This window comes from Antechinus flavipes, chromosome 2 (genome assembly GCF_016432865.1).
Source record: "Antechinus flavipes isolate AdamAnt ecotype Samford, QLD, Australia chromosome 2, AdamAnt_v2, whole genome shotgun sequence".
Lineage (NCBI taxonomy): Eukaryota > Metazoa > Chordata > Mammalia > Dasyuromorphia > Dasyuridae > Antechinus > Antechinus flavipes.
Genome location: NC_067399.1, coordinates 368,556,387 through 368,580,230, shown reverse-complemented (window position 1 = coordinate 368,580,230; position 23,844 = coordinate 368,556,387). Strand labels below are relative to the sequence as shown.

Sequence of the window (23,844 nt, the reverse complement as noted above, 5' to 3'; positions counted from 1 at the left end):
AATCAAGGTAATGTCCAAAAGGGAGAAGAGAGGAAAGTTTTGAAGGGAATGAGGGATGGGAGGTAATTGGGGTGTGCCTAGGATGACACAGTCTAGGGCTGGATTGAACCCAGGTTCTCTTTACTTCAGTCAGTGCACTATGTACTATGTGCACCACCTAGCAGCCCCAGTGTGGAGGTATTTTAGAGTGCCCTCGGTTCGAATGGCAGCTATGGCAATCTTGACCAATGCAATGTTGGGCGAGTCCCTTCTTTTTCTGTGATTCATTTCCTTCTCTGTAAAAGGAAGCAGTTAGACTAGGTGGTTCATTATTATAATTATCATTTTCTCATCCTCAGATTTCATAATAGTAATAATAGCATATAAATACTGTGAAGTTTTAAGTTTTGTTAAACTCTTTACAATTCTCTCAGTTGATCCTCACAACAGCCCTGGAAGATAGATAGATGCTATTACTATCCCCATTTTATAGCTGAAGAAACTGAGACAGAAGTGAAGTTTCTTTTCCAGAGTCACATAACTAGTAAACATCTGAGGTTGGATTTGAGCTCACATCTTCCTGACTTCAGTTTTATTAAAGTTAAAATCTATCTATCTAGGACAAATAATTAAATTGCTATTCTTGTATATTTAAAATTCTACAGGCTATAACAATGGTAGCTGAATTAAGAAGATAATATAAAAATATTCTCATATTTTAATGAAGCTCAGATATTATTATTATTTGTTTAATGTCTTATTGTGACATAAAGGTGCCTTTGACTATTCCAGTAAAGATCAAACTTTGTTATAATACCAACAGGTAAATTAACATTTCCTAGACAGTCTTAAAACTTGTTATAAACATCCTCTAAATTGCCCCCCCCCATTATTCCTTGTATATCATTGTCTAAATCAAAGAAATTGGATTTTTTTTAACATAGTTATCTTATCACAGGGATTAGGGAGGGGCAATTGGAAAACCCACATAAAACATTTTAGCCCTCCCTTAGTACCAGAGAACTCTGATTTTTTTTTCTTTTTCTTTTATGGGGTGTTTATAATACTTTATGTATTATATAATACTATATTATTATATATAGTATACACATATTTTATGCAATTCTAAGTTGTCAAACTTTTTCTGTATGTTTCAAGTTTCACCTGCAGCTTCCACAAAAATACCCCCAAAAATCCCATTCTTACACCAACCTGAGATATAGCAAAAGCATGATAGAGAAAGTTGAGATCTGGAAAGAAAAAAAACTATTCCCCTTTGTTGGTTGAATTTCCTTTGTTGTAAGGATATAAACAGACAATTCTCAGATGAAGAAATTAAAACTACTTATAGACATATGAAAATATGCTCCAAATCATTATTAATCAGAGAAATGCAAATTAAGACAACCCTGAGATACCACTACACACCTGTCAGATTGGCTAGAATGACAGGGAAAGATAATGCGGAATGTTGGAGGGGATGTGGGAAAACAGGGACACTGATACATTGTTGGTGGAATTGTGAACACATCCAGCCATTCTGGAGAGCAATTTGGAACTATGCTCAAAAAGTTATCAAACTGTGCATACCCTTTGATCCAGCAGTGCTACTACTGGGCTTATACCCCAAAGAGATACTAAAGAAGGGAAAGGGACCTGTATGTGCCAAAATGTTTGTGGCAAACCCTGTTTGGAGTGGCTAAAAGCTGGAAAATGAATGGATGCCCATCAATTGGAGAAAGGTTGAGTAAATTGTGGTATATGAATGTTATGGAATATTATTGTTCTGTAAAAAATGACCAGCAGGATGAATACAGAGAGGACTGGCGAGACTTACATGAACTGATGCTAAGTGAAATGAGCAGAACCAGGAGATCATTATATATCTCAACAACGATACTGTGTGAGGATGTATTCTGATGGAAGTGGATCTCTTCGATAAAGAGATCTACTTCTAACTCAGTTTCAATTGCTCAAGGATGGACAGAAGCAGCTACACCCAAAGAAAGAACACTGGGAAATGAATATAAACTGTTTGCATTTTTGTTTTTCTTCCTGGGTTATTTATACCTTCTGAATCCAATTCTTCCTGTACAACAAGAGAACTGTTCGGTTCTGCACACATATATTGTATCTAGGATATACTGTAACCTATTTAACATGTAAAGGACTGCTTTATATCTGGGGAGGGGATGGAGGGAGGGAGGAGAAAAATCGGAACAGAAGTGAGTGCAAGGGATAATGTTGTAAAAAATTACCCTGGCCTGGGTTCTGTCAATAAAAAGTTATTTAAAAATTAAAATTAAAATAAAAAAAAAGAATTTCCTTTGTTGTGAAATCTATATCCAGCACTTCTGGTGTCCTGCTGGCTTGGTCTTCTAGAACCCAATGTGACCATCCTCCTCCAGTGAAATGGAGAAGACATGAACAGAAGACACGAACCCCAATAAAATTTTTACATGACCCCAGATATATAGGTATATAAAATAAACACACAAATCAAACATTTATTGACAATAAATCATAATTCCACAATCCCCACATCCAGTTATAAGAACTTACATGTGGTTTAAGAAGCTAGGCACTATATCAAACAAGTATTTATTAAACACCTACTATGTGTCAAGCACTGTGTTAGGTGCTGCAAATATGAAGTAAAAATAAAACAATCCCTGACTTCCAGGTGAGGAATTGCAGGGGGCAGGGGTGGGGGAAGAAGGGTAATATGTGCTAAGATAAGTACATAATATGAAAGACAAATGCACGATAATTTTCAAAGCAACATTAACAATTGAGGAATTAGGGAAAAAAAACCTCTCACAGGGCATGGAAAATAGGAGAGATTCTAGACATGGAAGACAGACAGCTTGTGTAAGGAATGTGAAAACCAGCAAGATCAATTTGGCTGGACTGTAGAGTACTAAGGGGGAAGTAATGTGTAATTAGCCTGGAAAAATTGGTTGAAACAAGCAGTCTTATTCTCTCTGAGTCTTTCCTCTCTAGGCTAAATCTCTAAGTGAATCATTTAACAACCATGAAATTTTTCTTATTTCATTTTATTGGGCTTTTTTTTTTTTTTAGCTTTTCTATGTGATTTAGGGGGCACTAAATACTTACTATCCCACAATTCATCTACACACACACACACACACACACACACACACACACACACACACACTGGTTTCTGAAGCAGCCCCAGAGATTCCAAGGAACAAAGAGCCTGGGGTGAACCTTCCACTGAGGGCAGGATTTGGGAGAAAAGCTTTGCTTAAGAGTAAGTTAGAAAGCAGAGGGAGAAAGCATTCCTAAAGGAGCAGGGGATGGAAGGGAATCTCATAGAGATGAGGGAAAAGGGATCTCATAGAGATGGGGAGAAAGCTCAGGATGGTAAGATTGGTCATGGAAGGCTCACTTGGCCAAACTCACATGTGTGCTGCTCCATTACAGCAGATTGTCTCTGCGTAAGACTTTGTGGCTCTCAAGGTGTCAAAGATGAAGTTGAATGAATGAAATCTATCTCTGAGGGCTTCTTCAAAAATCATGAAGAACTCACACAAATTGAGTACTTACATGGGGGTCAGAAGGAAACAATACAAGGATATTCTCAAGGTGTCTCTGAAAAACTATGGCATGGGACCACACAGTATGGCATGCTTTCATCAGCTGTGCTCTCTAATGTGACAAATGAATGTCTGGGTAATTAACAATTAACTTATTGGTTAGTCTAGCTAATAACCAATAAATTAATGGTCAGTGGTTTCTCTTAGTAATCAAAGATGAAACCACAAAGAGACTTAAAAGCTTTAATATACTCTTGGAAAAGGGGATACCCCTGACAGGTAAAAATCAACCCCTGATGATTGGATATTTAATGAGGAAGAGGGCTAAGAATCTTTAGTTTCTCCTGCTGAGAACTTGGTTTGATCATGACACTCAGCCTCCTCCAGCAATCTGAACAAGTGAATCCACCTCCACCCAGACCATTCTGAAGGTGGTATTCACCTTTATTAGCTGGGTACCTCTAAAGTTTAATGGGGAATTTCAAGGACCTGTTCTCCTAAGGGAAAGAACTCTCTCAGACTGGATTCTGTTTATACTTTCCTCTATCCTGGTTAATCAGGGTCCAGCCCAAGATTGAGGAACATATTCCTTGATAATTAGAGATAACCTCATCAATTAGTCATGGCCTTCTGAGGCTGACTTGATTGACCTTCTACAGGGGCTGTGCCCTAAATGAATAAAGAAAAAGACTGCATCCTAATCAATAATTGATTATTAATATAATAACAAAATAAAAACTTTTCTCATAAGCAAAGCAGAATTGCAACAGCACAAAAGAAACATGAGATACCTCTACAGATATCTCTATTCCAAATGTTCTAACATACTATTTGTGTATAACCTGTGGTAGAGCCTTCTGGGATTTTATTGGACTGATCAGTCATAGTCAGAATTGTGATGTCATTGGTTCTTTTCAAGTACAAAGGACATATAATAACTTACCACATACATTCTACTGTTAATGTATGTGTAGCATTTAAATATTTGACCAGCTGAGGAATCCACTTAAGAATTTTCTCTCTTGATTATCTAGAGCTTAGAATTGAGCATTCACTCAGCTGAGAGGTCAGTATTTTCCATAAGTTTGTTATGAACTGGCTCAGCAAATAGGCAAAGTGCATTTGAAATGACCTGTTGAATATTGCCAGAGCTTCACAGAATGCAGTCATTTCATCTTTTTTACTTTCAATTTTATTAATATCTCCTTTTACTTTTAGAATTTCAAGGTTAGTGTTTAATTGGGGGGTTTTAATTTGCTCTTTCTCTAGCTTTTTCAGTTGCAAGCCTAATTCATTGGTTTTCTCTTTCTCTATTTTTTGCAAGTAAGCATCTAGAGATATGAAATTTCCCCTTATTACTGCTTTGGTTGCATCCCACACATTTTGGTATATTGTATCATTGTTGTCATTCTCTTGAGCAAAATTATTGTGTCTATGATTTGCTGTTTCACGCATTCATTCCTTAGGTTGAGATTATTTACTATTTTTAGTCTCCTCAGACTAACAAAAAACAAACAAACAAACAAACAAAAAAAAAAAAAAACCACTGCTGTCTGCTTATGGGGTAGTGGGGTATTTCCAGGCTACCTCTATAAACAACAGAAAGTGGCAGTGAAGCAGCAGTGGGATTATAGTCTTTACTCCCTGTATTTATAGTTTCTCTCCTGATCTACTGGCTTGCTGCCAGAGCAGAGTAGCCAACACTGTGGTAGAGTTCTCCCCACAGATTTTCTGCTAGTAGAGACCACCCTCCACCTCCCTCCAGTCTGCAGAGTGTGTGCTATTTTCCGTGTTTTCACTGCCTATCTGCCTGAGTCTGTGCCTGGCCTAGTCCCGTTCCATCTCTGCATGTGAACAAAAACAGACCTTTTCTGGTGAATTTTGAGATTATCTTCTGTTGGTAATGTGTTGTACTCACAATATTCATGGATTTTGACAGTCAAGCACTAATTCCGAGGCTGAATTTCGTAAAAATAGTTGAGGGTAAAAGAAGCTCAGAAAGAATGTATGTCCTCTCCGCCATCTTGACTCTGCCCCGCCTACATCATTTAATCTTAACAAGCATTTATTAAAAGCTTACTAGAAAGATCAAAAAACACAGTCCCTGTCCTCAAGATCACATTCTAATGAGAGAAATAAATATAAAAATAACTAGGTACATACAAGATATAGGGAGTACATGGAAAGTAGTATGAAAGAGGAAAATGAGAAGAACTTAGTTTCTCAACAATTCACGGAAGCTAATTGCTTGGGCCACCACCTAATCAGCCTAACCAGTTGGTGCAATGCCTGATCTTCAGATACAATCAATCCAAAGTGGGTACCTCCATAATCAGGCAGTCTGAAGTCTGGCAAGCCCACAAAGGAATTCTATCTGAGCATTCTCTGAGAAACATTGGCTACTCAGCCCATAGCCACCCTTTCCAGATCTAAACATATGAGCCTATAATCCTGTAAACTTATTGTGTCTTGTTGCATTTCTATAGTATTTCAATACTTTGTGAGAAAATCTATGACTTTTCAGTGAAACCTGGAATTACATTAATATTGTTTTCAATGTTCTTAATAAATGCTTTGGGATTTGAAAACTATTCTGTTCTTAATGAATCAAGGCAACATAAATCTTTCCCTTGCAGTACCTCAGTGCCTCTTGTTTCTAAAATCAGAGAATTATAGTAAATGATCCCCAAGGTCCATTCCAAATATAATCTATATTTTAAGATCTCTCAGCTCTGATGTTCTGAGTTTTTTGTTCTGTTTATAATTCTATGATTCTATGTTCTTGCTAGCTTTTACATCTGTGGAAGGCCAACACTTAATTTGAACATGGTGCCTCTGGAAAATACTAATGAAAACTCTCATCAAGTGTTAAGCATAGGTTGAGACTATTAAGGCACTATTTGGGGGAAATACATACCTTTAAATGCTGACATTGATAAAGGAGGAAATGAGCCAATCAAAAATTAGACATGCAACTAAAAAAGAAAACCTAGAAAACCAACAAATTAAAAATTCCTAATTAATACCAGAATACAAATCCTAACAGAGCAGAAATTAATTAAGAAAAGTGAAAGAGGGCAGCTATGTGGCACAGTGGATAGAGCACCATTCCTGAAGTCAGGAGGACCTGAGTTCAAATCTGGTCTCAGACACTTAATACATCATGGCTGTGTAACTCTGGGCAAGTTACTTAACCCGAATTGCCTCAGCAAAAAAAAAAAAAATAATAATAACAATAAGTAGATTTTTTTAAAAAGAAAAAAAGTTGAATTAAAAAATAAAATTGGAATTTGAGGGAAAAACTAGGGGAAAAAAAGCAAAAAACATAAACCATTGGAAAATTTGATTTTAATAAAGAAAAAAGAAAACCAAATTACTAGTATGAAAAAGTAAATTCACAGCCAATTAAAAGGAAATAAAAATCATTATTAGAAGCTATTATGTCCAACTTACATGTCAATAAAAGTGAAGATCTAAAAGAAATGAATGAATACTTACAAAAATATAAATTGCCCAGATTAGCAGAATAATAAATAAAATATCTAATTAACCTTATCTTAGAGAAAGAAATTGAATAAACCATAAATGTGCTTCCTAAGGGAGAAAAAAGTCAAGGACCAGATGGAGTTACAAATGGATTCTATCACAACACAATTAATTCTAATATTATATAAGTTGTTTGGTGAGAAAAAACAGGAAAAGAAGAAATTCTACTACATAATTTCTATGACACAAATATATTCTTTACTCTCCTTAAATCATACAGAGTAAAACAGAGAAAGAAATCTATAGATCAATGTCCTTAATGAATAAAATAAGTATATTCCATATATAATAAAGATTATACAATGAACAGACTGAATTTGTAATAGGAATGCAAGGTTGCTTCAATAATAGGAAAACCATAAATATAATTGATCAATAGCAATAATAAAAACAACAAAAATCGTATGTTTATTTCTATTGTAGATCTATTTTACAGGTGCAGCGACAGCTTTAACAAAATACAACACATTCCTGTTTAAAAAAAAAAAATCAGGGAACACTGAAATAAATGAAGCTTTCCTTGAAAGTATTAGTTTCATGTATAGGATTGCTTGCCATCGGGGGGGGGGGGGGGGAGTGGGGGGGGGGGGAGGTGGTGAAGGGAGGGAGGGGAAAAATTGGAACAGAAGTGAGTGCAAGAGATAATGTTGTAAAAAATTACCCTGGCATGGGTTCTGTCAATAAAAAGTTATTTAAAAAAAAAAAGAAAGAAAGAAAGAAAGAATTAGTTTCTATCTAAGAGTAATATCTAACCAAAAGAAAGTATTATCTGGAATGAAGATAAGCTAGAAATCTTTCCAATAAGATCAAGAGTAGAGCAAAGATATCCATTATCCCAATTACTATTCAATACTGTACTACAAATGATATCTATACCAATAAGAGAAGAAAAAGTAATTGAAAAAATAAGATAGGCAATGAGGAAAGTAAACAATCACTTTTTCCAGATAAAATGGTTTACTTAAAGATCTTGAGAGAGAACTAAAAAACTAATTGAAACAATAACTTCCACAAAGTTGCAGAATGTAAATTAAACCTATATAAATCATCAACATTTCTACAAATTCCCAATAAAGCCCAGCAGGAAGAGAGAAAGAAAATTCATTTAAAATAACTACAGATCACGTAAAATGCTTGAAACTCTACCTGCTAAATACACACAAAAATGGTATGAAAACAGTTACAAAACATTTCATACAAATAAACACAAATCTAAATAATTATAGAAACATTAATTGCTCATGGGTATGCTGACCTAAATTAAAATATTAGCTATGTTCATGTATTTATTCAGTGTCAGATCAATCAAACAGCTAAAGAATTGCTTTATAGAGTTTTTTTAATAACAAAATTCATCTGGAGAAATAAAAGATGAAAGCTATCAAGAGAATTCATTTTAAATGCGAAGGAAGAAGACCTAGCATCAACAGATCTCAAACAATTAGGTACAAGGTAAGAAATGAGTAGTTGATCAGTAGAACAGATTAGACTTAAAATATACAGAAACAAATGAGCACAGTAGTCTACTGTTTGATAAAATCAAAGATTTTGCTCATTGGAGCAAGAGCCTACTATTTAACAAAAACTAGGAAAGTTAGAAAGCAATCTAACAGAAATTAGGTATAAGCCAACATCTCTGGGTATATATCAAAATTAGCTCAAAATGAGTACATGGTATAAATATCATAAGCAAATTGACAGAATAAGGAAAAAATTTATGGACAGAGGAAGAGTTCATGACAAATAAGAGGTAAAGAGGATCACAGGAGGTGACATTGAAAATTTTGATTACATAAATTACACAAGCAAAATCAATGCATCAAAAAATATAATAAGAGCAGGAAACTAGAGGAAAGAATCTTCCTCTTATTTTTAAAATATATAGGGAGTTCAGTTAAATCTATTAGAATAAGAGCTATTCCCCAATTGATAGTCAAAGGATTCAAATAGGCAGCATTCAATGTAAGAAATCAAAGTAATCAATAACCACATTTTTAAAATGCTTTCACTAAAAATTACTGAAATGCAAATTAAAACCATTCTGAAGTACCACCTCACTTCCATCAGATGGACTAAGATTACAAAAAATCCAAATGTGAAAGGGAACAGAGCCAAGATGGTGGAGGAAAGGCAGGAACTTGCCCAACCTCTCCCATACCACTCCAAATTCCTATGAATTATGACTCTGAACAAATTTTAGAGCATCAGAACACCCCAAAACATGGAGTAGAACATTTTCCAGCAGACAAGTTAGAAACTTAGAAACTTAGCAGAGAAGGTCTATGACATCAGGGTGGGAGTCCAGATTTCTGGTGTAGGCTGAGCCAGTGCAGCCCCAGTCCAGCCCCAGCTCTGGATCCAGTCCCAGCCAGACCTCTGCATCATTACTGGTAGCTTCCAGATCTCTCAGCTCAGACACACCACAGCCAACTGGAAGGTCAGCAGAAAAGGTCTGTGGGAGCCTACCACCGATTCCCTACACAGGCTGTGCCAGTATAGCCTCAGCCCCAGCTCCAGCCTCCTCCCAGCCTTCCCCACTCTGGCATCAATGAGGCAAGACCTCTGAATCAGGAGCAGTGCTAGAGACTTCTGGACCTCTTGGCCCAGGAACATCAGGAGAACTCAGATCAGTGGAAAAGGTCTCTGCAACAGGGTGGGAGCCCCTAATGCATCCCAGTGCAGGCTACTTCATCAGCCTCTCCCCCACCCCTACCCCTCCCTCTCCATCACACCAGATCTTACAGTTACAGTGGGGTGGGGACATTACTAACAATTCCAGAATAGAAAAGAAATTTCTTTTGTGGCCAGTTTCCTAAAAGGATCTCTTAAAACAGCTCCACAACTCCTGAAGTTTGGGACAGTGCACCCTCCACACTGGAAATAGAGCCCTACTTTAAAATAGAGTTAAAAGTTGAGCAATAGGTTAGGAAAATGAGCAGGCATCCAAAAAAATGTACTTTTCCAATAAGGAAATACCCTCTATAACACCTAGCACTAGGTTCCTCTTTCCCTTCACAGATCATTTCTCTTCATCCAGAGGAATATTCATCAGTGGAAAACCCCTCTCAATACCAAACAAAGCCTCCTTCTTTCTCTTCAGTCCTCCCTTCCTTCTCCTCATCCTCTATTCCTACTCAATAAACTCTTATGACTCCAAATAACTTCCAAAATAAAACATACACTTCTGTTGAAATTTAGGTTTTTCACAACCTAACCCTTTTCTACCTTTTTAGTCTTCTTATATATTCTTTCTGTTTTTCAAAAATATAAGCTTATTACAACTTTTCTTTCTTTCTTTCTTTCTTTTTCTTTCTCTTTCTTTCTTTCTTTCTTTCTTTTTCCCTTTCTATCAACTGTGTAGTGGATCATTTATTCCCTTTAAGCTAGCTGCAACTCTCTGGGCTTGAGAGCCATTTGTCTTTGTTCTAAATATTTGTTTTCTTTCTTAAGCCATTAATTTCTATAAACTATTAATCACCAAAAATGCTAAAGTGTTGGTGAAAAGAGAATTCTTTGTTTCAGAGAGATGAAATATTTGGGAGCTTGAAGCTCAGTTAAAACTGCTAGGAGAAAAGGAGATTGGTACTATACTGTTTAAACCCAACAATCATTTTAGAATCTGGGTATTCCTTAATTTGATCACAAAGTTGTAAGAAATTCATTCTGTGATAGGAACAAACTCTAGGCAATTTTCACTTCCCCTTTTTTGCTAGTGTTGACTATTTGCCATTTTGAACTTTGAAAATGAAGTCATTCCCACATGAAGATAGGAAAAGTAGTATGAACCTGCTAGGGAATCAGTTGCTAGGGAAGCTTTGTCTATATCCAAGGGAGAGCAAATTGTTCAGATATGTTCAATAAGTTCTATGATTCAGGCAGTAATTGGCAGTTTAGACTGCCTAGCTCCCCAGTAAAATTGTGGTCTATGGAGCCATTTGACCAAAGGAGAGTTAGGATAAAAATGCTTAGGGAGTAGGAATATGGTGGAGGAAGAAATGGAGGGATAAAAGGAGGGATAATGGTATTAGGCCTTGGGCAATTCCCTCTTCATCTCTGGGCCTCAGTTTTCCTCACCTGTGAAATAAAAGGGTTATTCTAAGTGACTCCTAAATTCCCTTCCAACTTTATGTCTATGATTCTATGTTTAGAAATATGAAATTCTGTTTTTTTTCCCCACCACTATGTGGGGATAATCATTTAAAGTAGTGTAGTAGGAAAAGAGCATCAGATTTGGACAAAAGCTTTGCTGGAATACTTACCATCTGCATGATCTTGGGGAAGTTACATTACCACTTTCTTTACCTATTAAATGAGGGGCTTACCTAGATGATCTTTGAGTTCTAAATCCTAAGCCTCTATAAATCTCTGCCCTTCCTCCCTTATAAAGCTATTGCAAGGATTAAAAGTGATGATGAATGGGAATGTGTTGTGTCATCTGCAAAGGGTTATATACAAACACATGCTATTATAATGACAAATTATACATAATTATTAATTGATGTAATTATTCATATTGTTATTAAATACTATTATGATATACTCTACTAACCAGTCACTTCTTTATATCATATTACCTTTGCAACAATAGAATAGAATATTTCCAAGGTTTTCTTCCTCTTTTTTAGCAGAAGTTGGCTCGAATTATACTCTAGAAGGGGAATTTTAAAAGCAGCAGAGCTACTGAAGCCAGCAGATAATCTAGGTTCAAAACAGGAATGTGGGATTGTTTTAAGGATTTCTCAGGCTTGGTAAAATCAGGCATAAAAATGTAAATTCACAGCACCAGCCCTGAAGTCAGAAGGACCTGAGTTCAAATGTGACCTCAGACACTTAACACTTCCTAGCTGTGACCCTGGGCAAGTCACTTAATTCCAATTGCCTCAGCAAGGAAAAAAAAAACACACACACACACACACACACACACACACACATACACACAAATAAAACTGATAGAATGGGAGGGGGGATTTTAATATGAAGTAAATGAATTTTTAAAAGCAGGATCTGTGACCATACAATCTTAACCAAAAAAAAAAAAAATCAAGTATTCAAAAAATAAATAGGGATCAACAAGAAAATTACATTATACTGAAAGGAACTATAGGTGACAAAATAATATTGTAATAAATCAATATCCTCCAAATGCCTTAGCATCCAAATTCACAAAGGAAACATCTGAACTTCAAGATAACAGCCGGTAACACAATGGTGACAGAAGGCTTCAATATCCCACTCTCAATTTTGTTTAAGTTTAACAGAAAGATAAAGAAAAGTAAAAATTCAAAACTGAATGAATTTCTAGAGAAACATATATACATATAATGTACATATATATTTTTGAATGTGTGTGTATATATCCGTACATACACACACACACACACACACACACACACACACACACACACACACACACACTTTGACTCAGGCGGTCAACTTTACTAAGAAAATTTATATAGCAGCTAGATGGTGCTGTGAATAGAGATCTAGTCTAGAGTCAGGAAGCCCTGAAATCTGGCCTCAGACATTTACTAAGAAAGTCACTTAACCCTATTTGTCTCAGTTCCTCATCTGGAAAATGTGCTGGAGAAAATAAAATGGCAAACTACTTCAGCATAATTGCCAAGAAAACCTCAAATGGGGCCACAAAGAGTTGGGCATGAAAGGACTGAACAACAAAATACATGAGGTACTAACTCAAAATGTTTAAGCTTTAGAATTTTTAAATACCCACCTTGTAACAGTAATACTGAAGAATCAGTGGTTTGGTATTGAAGGGAAAACTACTATTTGGAAAAACAGAAAGAAGTTGATGGCATTGTTAGATTAAAGGAAAAGAGAAGAAACTTATATTTTAAATTTCAGTTAGACAGATGTAGAGAACAATTTAAGGTGAGAGAATGGAGTAAATGGAATAATTCCTAAATAATGCTTCTTTAGGGAACTGAAAGATGAGGAACTTTAGAATTGCTTCTGTCAACAAAAGTAGATTTCTAAAACCTGCATTTTGGTGATTATGTATTTATGTGTGTATATATGTATTCAGAATCTAGTACTGAACAGATAGTAATAAAAATAAGCTGAATTATAGCTTGTGCTGGTAAAAATCAAATAATATAATAATGTATGATAAAGCGAACAGATTTTTAAATTTTAACTTTAACAGTAAATAGAATGAACTTATAAAAAAGAAGGGTAGTGAAATTGTTTCAAAAACAGAATTTAACAACATATTCCACACAAGAAACACAGACACATACCAATTTAAAGTGGAAAGTTAGAATAAAGCATTTTCCGCTTTTTAATCATGATTTTGATTAAGCACAAAATAAGAGCAAAATCAAGAGAGAAAAGATGAGACTATGCCACACCTAGTTCTTCCATGAACAATAAAATAATATGTGACTATATAAAATTATGAAGGATCTGTAATTTTGACAGTCTAGCAAACTCCTGAAAACTTCCTCCACCAATTCAGATCAAAACTCATCTATGATTTAATAGATATTCCCTCGAGATTTCTCTGAGGTTGTTGTTATTGTCATTTCAGTCATGTCCAATTCTTCATGATTACATTTAGGGTTTTCTTGGCAAAGATACTGGAGCTGTTTCCCATTTTCTTCTCTAGTTCATTTTACAGATGAGCAACTGAGGCAAATAGGGTTAAGTCATTTACCCAGGGACACAAAATTGGTGTCTGAGATCATATATGAGCTCCAATCCATCTGACTCCATGGACCTCACTGCACTACCTAGCTGTCTCCGATGACAGAATTTCAAGTCCAGTATTCTATCTATAATGCCGTGCTCTCTTTAATATAATTTTTTAATCTTTACATATTGGCCACTCATCTGCAACATGTAAATTAATAATTCCTAATCACTTGGTACTTTCCAGAGTTTTACAACCACAAAAGGTGTCACTATAATCATTTTGATAAAGAGGTCCTAAGGGAGAGAGGCAGTATCTCATCCAGCATACGTCTACCCCTATATTACAACCCAGTTTGACTAACCAAAGATAGAAAAAAGACTGGCCTCCAAAGATAAATTCACTCAAGACATAGTGAAATTTTTTATTTTAACTAACTGTTATTGCTAACCAGATGCTAAATTCTTGTTTTCTTTTGCTGAAGAATAAATAATAATAACAATATGATGCTTTAAAGTTTATAAAGAACTTTACAAATATTATGTCATTTGATTGAAAGTATTGTCAGCATCTTCTAAACACAGTACCCTTTCATTATATTTCCCTGGGATAGAATTATAGTTTCTCCATCCAAGCTATAGCTCCATTTATCGCGGTTTGTCTTGATAAAGCAAAATTTGGGTTTTTTTGTTGTTTTGTTTTGATTTTTTTTTTTTTTTTTTTTGCTGAGGCAATTGGAGTTAAGTGACTTGTCTAGGGTCTCACAGCTAGGAAGTGTTAAGTGTCTGACGTCAGATTTGAACTCAGGTCCTTCTGACTTCAGGGCTGGTGCTCTATCTAAAGCAAAATTTGTTAAGAAAAAAGAAACAGAACATTTTTTATTTCTTCTACTGTGGCTGCTGTTGGGGCTACAATAGTGTCCCATGGCCATAGGCCTCAACAAGGGTTACAAAGTTACCAAAAACATTTCAAAACCATAACACTGTCACCACAATGGGTGCTTAACCAAATACATCGTTTTTGAGAAAGATGATACAAGAAGTGTGTGGGTTTGGCCCCTGTGGCAGGAGAATTATGGAACTGTTAAAGATTTTCAATGATAAGTAAGCTCTTATCATCAAAATAAAGGGTGGAAACTCATATCTGGACCAAGAGGAAGAAAGAGGAGGTCAGCAAAATTCTAGATGCCATGAGGAAGGCTACTGCCAAGAAGGACTAAACTGGACCCTGCTTACTTTCCCTACTTATCCAATAAAGATTTGACAATTAAAAAAAGAAGAAGAAGAAGAAGAAGAAAAGGAAAAAAAAATTTATCAGGACATGAAAGAACAGATATCTATCTTAGTGAACGTAGGACTGAAACCAAATTATAAATCCTTAAAATATTTATAGCAGGATGAAAATGACATTGATAATAATCATAATGATTAACATTTATATAGTAATGCACAGTTTACCAAGTATCTTCTCTCTCATCACACTGACTTATAAAGTCATGTAATCTCTGAAGTTTAGCTTCCTCATCTGTGAAATGGAGATAAGTAAACAATCAACAAGAATTTATTAAGTGGGGGGGACTTCCGGTTAAGATGGCAGAGAGGAGGCACATAGCTGTGTAGCTCTGCGCTTTCTCTCACTATCCACTTCATTACAAGCCTCTGAATTAATGCTTGACTGAAAAAAAACCCACAAATAGTTACCAAGAGAAGCCATCCTTGAGATTCGCCAAGAAAGGTCTGTCTTTACTGGAGGGCTGGGGCGGTTTTAGATCGGGCGCAGGCGGCGGGCAGCAGCAGTGAGAGCGCGGGAGCAGACTGGAGAGGGGGTGGGGAGTGATCGCAGCCGTCTCTGTGGGGAGAGCTTCGCTACAGGTTTGGATACTTTGCTCCGGCAGCAAGTCAGCAGCCCAGCAGAGAAGCTAAAAACACCGGGGGTGAAGAATACAACCCCAAACAGCTGGAGTCTCTCGGGACCTGGCCGCCCCCCCTTTTCCCCCCCACAGTGACTCAGCACGCTCTGGGATCTCAGAGCGCAGGCGCAGCAGAGTCGGGCTGGTGCCTCACTGCTGCCCCCTGCAGTCTGTAGAGGAAGCTCGGTAACATACCCAGCCCCTCCCCCAAAGAAAGACTCCAGTTTTTTCTGTTTTTCTTTGGTAGTTTGTCTCTGATTATTAGACAGAATGAGCAAGAAACTGAATCGGACTTTAACCCTTGACAGCTTCTATACAGATAGAGAGCAGACTCTAAACCCTGAGGAGACTAAAAACAGACAGTCCCCAGGTGAATCCCCAAAGGAGGAGATCATCTGTTCCTCAGCACAGATGAACCTCATAGAAGTGATTAAAAAGGCTCTCACAAGGGAGCTAGAAGAAAAATGGGAAAAGGAGAGGGAAGCTTGGGAAAAGGAGAGGGAGGCTTGGGAAAAGAGCCTGGAGAAGTCAGTTAAAGAGAGAGTGGATAAAGAAGTAAAATCCTTGAAAAATAGGATTGGTGAACTGGAAAACAAAATTGGCGAAATGGAAAAAAATTCCACAGAACAAAAGAACTCAATGGGACAATTAGAAAAAGATTTTTTAAAAGTGAGTGAAGAAAATACTTCACTGAAAATCAGAATTGAACAATTGGAATTGAATGACTCAAGGAGACAAGAAGAATCAGTCAAGCAAATCCAAAAAAATCAAACAATGGAAAAGAATGTGAAATACCTTCTGGGGAAGACAACAGACCTGGAAAACAGATCCAGGAGAGACAATCTGAGAATCATTGGACTTCCAGAAAAGCATGATGAAAAAAAGAGCCTGGACACTATTTTCCAGGAAATTATCAAAGAGAACTGCCCAGAAGTCATAGGAACAGAGGAAAAAATAAACATTGAAAGGATTCATCGATCACCCACTGAAAGGGATCCTAAAATCAAAACACCAAGGAATATAGTGGCCAAATGCCAGAACCCTCAGATGAAGGAAAAAATATTGCAAGCGGCTAGAAAAACCCAATTCAAGTATCAAGGAGCCACAATAAAGATCACCCAGGATCTGGCAGCATCCACATTAAAAGATCGAAGGGCCTGGAATATGATATTCCGAAAGGCTAAGGAACTTGGTATGCAACCAAAAATAACTTACCCAGCGAGAATGAGCATCTTTTTCCAGGGAAGAAGATGGACATTCAACGAAGTAAGCGAATTTCATCTATTTCTGATGAAAAAGCCAGAACTTAACAAAAAGTTTGATCTACAAATATAGAACTCAAGAGAAATCTAAAAAGGTAAAGATTAATCTTGGGAACTATATTTCGACTATATAGATGTATAAAGAATACATGTATACCTTGTTCTAGAAATTGATGTGGAAAGGACATTGTACCAGAAAAAGGGTAAAGTGGGGGTAGTACATCTCATGAAGAGGCATAGGAAACCTATTATATCTGAGAGAAAGAATGGAGGGAGATGAATATAGTGGGTATCTTACTGCCTTCAGAATTGGCTTTAAGTGAAAAATCTTAAGACATATTCAATCTATGGTAAAACTTCTCCCACCTCATTGAAAAGTGAGAAGGGAAAAGTGAAAAGGGAAGGAATAAGCTAAGCGGAAGGGAATACGGAAACTGGGAGGGAAAGGGGTAAGATAGGGGGAGGAACTCTAAGGCAGGGGAAGGGATACTAAAAAGGGAGAGCTGTGAGAAGCAAGTGGTGCTCACAAGCTTAATACTGGGAAGGGGGGAAAGGGGAAAGAAGGGAGAAAAGCATAAACCGGGGTTAACAAGATGGCAAGTTATACAGAATTGGTCATTCTAACCATAAATGTAAATGGGGTAAACTCCCCCATAAAGAGGAAGCAGTTAGCAGAATGGATTAAAAGCCAGAATCCTACAATATGTTGTTTACAGGAAACACACCTGAAGCGGGGAGATACATGCAGGTTAAAGGTAAAAGGTTGGAGCAAAATCTACTATGCTTCAGGTGAAGTCAAAAAAGCAGGGGTAGCCATCCTGATCTCAGATCAAGCTAAAGCAAAAATTGATCTAATTAAAAGAGATAAGGAAGGGCACTATATCTTGCTAAAGGGTAGCATGGATAATGAAGCACTATCTATATTAAACATATATGCACCAAGTGGTGTAGTATCTAAATTCTTAAAAGAGAAATTAAGAGAGCTGAAAGAAGAAATAGACAGTAAAACTATAATAGTGGGAGATCTTAACCTTGCACACTCAGAATTAGATAAATCAAACCACAAAATAAATAAGAAAGAAGTCAAAGAGGTAAATAGAATACTAGAAAAGTTAGATATGATACATCTCTGGAGAAAATGTAATGGAGACAGAAAGGAATACACTTTCTTTTCAGCAGTTCATGGAACCTATACAAAAATTGACCATATCTTAGGACATAAAAACTTCAAACTCAAATGCAGTAAGGCAGAAATAGTAAATGCATCCTTTTCAGACCACGATGCAATGAAAATTACATTCAACAAAAAACCAGGGGGAAGTAGACCAAAAAATAATTGGAAACTAAATAATCTCATACTAAAGAATGATTGGGTGAAACAGCAAATCATAGACATAATTAATAACTTCACCCAAGAAAACGATAATAATGAGACATCATACCAAAATGTATGGGATGCAGCCAAAGCGGTAATAAGGGGAAATTTCATATCTCTAGAGGCCTATTTGTATAAAATAGAGAAAGAGAAGGTCAATGAATTGGGTTTGCAATTAAAAATGCTAGAAAAGGAACAAATTAAAAACCCCCAGTCAAGCACTAAACTTAAAATTCTAAAAATAAAAGGAGAGATCAATAAAATTGAAAGTAAAAAAACTATTGAATTAATTAATAAAACTAAGAGTTGGTTCTATGAAAAAACCAACAAAATAGACAAACCCTTAGTAAATCTGATTAAAAAAAGGAAAGAGGAAAATCAAATTGTTAGTCTTAAAAATGAAAAGGGAGAACTCGCCACTAACGAAGAGGAAATTAGAGCAATAATTAGGAGTTACTTTACCCAACTTTATGCCAATAAATTCGACAACTTAAATGAAATAGAAAAATAACTCCAAAAATATAGCTTGCCCAAACTAACAGAGAAAGAAGTAAATATCCTAAACAGTCCCATCTCAAAAAAAGAAATAGAACAAACTATCAATCAACTCCCTAAGAAAAAATCCCCAGGACCAGATGGATTTACATGTGAATTCTACCAAACATTTAAAGAACAATTAACTCCAATGCTAAATAAACTATTTGAAAAAATAGGGATTGAAGGAGTCCTACCAAACTCCTTTTATGACACAGACATGGTACTGATACCTAAACCAGGTAGGCTGAAAACAGAGAAAGAAAATTATAGACCAATCTCCCTAATGAATATTGATGCTAAAATCTTAAATAAAATATTAGCAAAAAGATTACAGAAAATCATCACCAGGATAATACACTATGACCAAGTAGGATTTATACCAGGAATGCAGGGCTGGTTCAATATTAGGAAAACTATTAGCATAATTGACTATATCAATAACCAAACAAACAAAAACCATATGATCATCTCAATAGATGCAGAAAAAGCATTTGATAAAATCCAACATCCATTCCTAATAAAAACACTTGAGAGCATAGGAATAAATGGACTTTTCCTTAAAATAGTCAGGAGCATATATTTAAAACCATCAGTAATCATATGCAATGGGGAAAAACTGGAACCTTTCCCAGTAAGATCTGGAGTGAAGCAAGGTTACCCACTATCACCATTATTATTTAATATTGTATTAGAAACACTAGCCTCGGCAATAAGAGTCAAGAAAGATATTAAAGGAATTAGAGTAGGCAATGAGGAAACCAAACTATCACTCTTTGCAGATGATATGATGGTATACCTAGAGAACCCCAGAGATTCTACTAAAAAGCTATTAGAAATAATTCATAATTTTAGCAAAGTAGCTGGCTACAAAATAAATCCCCATAAATCCTCAGCATTTTTATACATCACCAACAAAACCCAACAGCAAGAGATACAAAGAGAAATTCCATTCAGAATAACTGTTGATACCATAAAATATTTGGGAATCTATCTACCAAAGGAAAGTCAGGAATTATATGAGCAAAATTATAAAAAAGTCTCCACACAAATAAAGTCAGACTTAAATAATTGGAAAAATATTAAGTGCTCTTGAATCGGCCGAGCGAACATAATAAAGATGACAATACTCCCTAAACTAATCTACTTATTTAGTGCTATACCAATCAGACTTCCAAGAAAATATTTTAATGACCTAGAAAAAATAACAACAAAATTCATATGGAACAATAAAAAGTCAAGAATCTCAAGGGAATTAATGAAAAAAAATCAAATGAAGGTGGCCTAGCTGTACCTGATCTAAAACTATATTATAAAGCAGCAGTCACCAAAACCATTTGGTATTGGCTAAGAAATAGATTAGTGGATCAGTGGAAAAGGTTAGGTTCATAAGACAGAATAGTCAACTATAGCAATCTAGTGTTTGACAAACCCAAAGCCCCTAACTTCTGGGAAAAGAATTCATTATTTGATAAAAACTGCTGGGATAATTGGAAATTAGTATGGCAGAAATTAGGCATGGACCCACACTTAACACCATATACCAAGATAAGATCAAAATGGGTCCATGACCTAGGCATAAAGAACGAGACTATAAATAAATTAGAGGAACATAGAATAGTTTATCTCTCAGACTTGTGGAGGAGAAAGAAATTTGTGACCAAAGATGAACTAGAGACCATTACTGATCACAAAATAGAAAATTTTGATTACATCAAATTAAAAAGCCTTTGTACAAACAAAACTAATGCAAACAAGATTAGAAGGGAAGCAACAAACTGGGAAAACATCTTCACAGTTAAAGGTTCTGATAAAGGCCTCATTTCCAAAATATATAGAGAACTGACTCAAATTTATAAGAAATCAAGCCATTCTCCAATTGATAAATGGTCAAAGGATATGAACAGACAATTTTCAGAGGATGAAATTGAAACTATTACCACTCATATGAAAAAGTGTTCCAAATTATTATTGATCAGAGAAATGCAAATTAAGACAACTCTGAGATACCACTACACACCTGTCAGATTGGCTAAGATGACAGGAAAAAATAATGATGAATGTTGGAGGGGATGTGGGAAAACTGGGACACTAATGCATTGTTGGTGGAGTTGTGAACGAATCCAACCATTCTGAAGAGCAATCTGGAATTATGCCCAAAAAATTATCAAATTGTGCATACCCTTTGATCCAGCAGTGTTCCTATTGGGCTTATATCCCAAAGAAATACTCAAGAAGGGAAAGGGACCTGTATGTGCCAAAATGTTTGTAGCAGCCCTATTTGTAGTGGCTACAAACTGGAAAATGAATGGATGCCCATCAATTGGAGAATGGCTGGGTAAATTGTGGTATATGAATGTTATGGAATATTATTGTTCTGTAAGAAATGACCAGCAGGATGAATACAGAGAAGACTGGCGAGACTTACATGAACTGATGCTAAGTGAAATGAGCAGAACCAGGAAATCATTATACACTTCGACAACAATATTGTATGAGGACATATTTTGATGGAAGTGGATTTCTTTGACAAAGAGACCTAACTGAGTTTCAATTGATAAATGACGGACAAAAGCAGCTACACCCAAAGAAAGAACACTGGGAAACGAATGTGAACTATCTGCATTTTTGTTTTTCTTCCCGGGTTATTTATACCTTCTGAATCCAATTCTCCCTATGCAACAAGAGAACTGTTCGGTTCTGCAAACATATATTGTATCTAGGATATACTACAACATATCAAACATATAAAGGACTGCTTGCCATCTAGGGGAGGGGGTGGAGGGAGGGAGGGGAAAAAAATTGGAACAGAATTGAGTGCAAAGGATAATGTTGTAAAAAAAAAAATTACCCTGGCATGGATTCTGTCAATATAAAGTAATTATTAAATAAAAATTTTTTAAAAAAAGAATTTATTAAGTGTATATAACATATGCTAGGCCCTGGGGATAAAAAGCAATAAATCCCTGTATTCAAGTATAGGATACAAATGTATTTGTAATAGTTGTCGATAGATTACTGAAGACAAACACTTTATAAACCTTAAGGCACTATGAAAATGATGAATTATTCCTTCTCTTAAGTCATAATGACATGGTATAAATGATATTGTGTACAAGTCCCCAAGAGAGACCTGAGTCACTAGGCCCTGTTATTCACAGACCTGAAACTCTAGACTGGAGTCACAGCAAGTCCTGTATTAAAGAAGCTATATCAAAGATGATGTGTCACCAGGATCCCAACAATAACTCTGTCTGACTTTTGCTTTGGCTTGCGTTGCATTATCCAAAGGCCGTTTATCATCCTCTTCTTCCTCCTCCTCCTCTCTGAGCTCAGGCCCCTGCTCTGTTCCTCTAATCGATCATTAAGCAGAGAGCATCGGGGAAGATGGATGAGAGTCATCCATTCTCATGGCAAAGGGCAGAAACTGAAAATGACTGCACAGGGGAGCCAGTTCTGGAAGGAACCTGTTGGATTCCAAAGGAGAAAAGGGCCCCAAGTGGTCATAGAGACTAAGACATTTCCTAAATTTGAATGCAATTCCAATCAGGCAGAAATTTCTTAGGATTTTGTAACTAAATCACTATTGTGACTTGGGATTCTAAGTACCATCTTTTCAGAAGAAATCTTGGTAAATTAACTTGAACTGTATCTCTAACAAATAAACAGAGGCTAAAAATGTTTTGTTTTTAAATAAAAGAATGACACATGTTAATTATAAACAATGTCCATGTAAGTATGTGAGAGATTAACTCTAATTTAGATTCCGGCACTCTTGTTTGTGACCCTAAATAAATCACTTCTCCCCTTCCTCATTTTTCTAACCCATTTCATATTTATACAAGGAAGAGTTTGGAATAAATTATCTTTAAATCTTCTCCAGTTCTAATGATCTATGTGATTATTTTATTTTGTCCCATTTAATTTGCACATGGCATAAGTAGTCAAGGCATATCATGTGGGAAAGGGATTAGACTAATTCAGCTTCAGACTGTTAGCTACAGAGGACAAAACTAGAAAAAATGAAGGATTAAAGATTGGATTGGGAGTGATGAAAATTGTAAAGAGGCAAATTTCAATTGGACAAAAAGAAAAACTTCCCAGCATTCAAAGTTGTCTAAAAAGTGGAAAGGTCTATGTAATAAAGGACTGGCCAACAGGGTTCTAGTTTTTTAAGCATATATGGTGTTATTCTATCTGCTGCCAACTCACATCGGAGATTGGCGAGCCTACTTCCAAGTATACATAAAGCAAGAATTTTCCGTCTACTCTGAAACCAGCACAAGCATGCTGTGACAAATTTCTCTTAGCTGACTGTGTGATGATGAAAGGTATTTTAATTGTCTGCTGAGCCATAATGGCATGTTCCCTGCCAATGATCAAGAAAGAAATGTAAGCTTCCAGGTGAGGAGACAGTGGCTATTATTGCCAAGTGCCCCCCAGATGCAGGATATTGCTATTTTGTCTCTTCATCATTTCCTTATCTTAAGTGAAAGAGCATTGAAGACAGAAAGCATCATCCTACAACTTTGTGAGCTTTGAGAAATCCGATCACCAGAGATGTAATGATAGGAATTCATAGCAGAGTTAAGAGTGACTCACTTGATATAGCTCAGTAGTGGATCAACCAGACATCCAAGTCACCACATCATGAATTCAACAAATTTATCAGTTATGTTGTACTCAGAAGTATGTACTTGATGGGATGATTTCTTGATTGCTACCATTTTATATTACTTCCCAGAGACTTAAGTATAGAGGGAAGAATATGCCTCATTTTATAGTTAGGTTCTTACTATATCTTCTCAGTAAATATTCCTTTATAAAAACTAATTGATATTAAGTATCAATTATTTTAAAGATATATCAGTGGGTAGATTGATACTGATCTAATCATAGTTTCAATGACATTAAAAAGATTGAAATTGGGGGAATATACTTATTGGCTCTCAAAAGTGATAGCAGTAGAGGAAAAACATTATAAGCCTTTATGGTACTCCTAGCACCGTAAGGGGAGATGTAGCCAAGCC

General features: G+C 36.0%; 1 pseudogene; it reads left to right on the top strand.

The window, feature by feature from the left end:
- The first annotated feature begins 139 nt into the window (after positions 1-139).
- Positions 140-14,953, top strand: LOC127546711 (60S ribosomal protein L36-like; annotated as a pseudogene).
- The last annotated feature ends 8,891 nt before the right edge of the window (positions 14,954-23,844 follow it).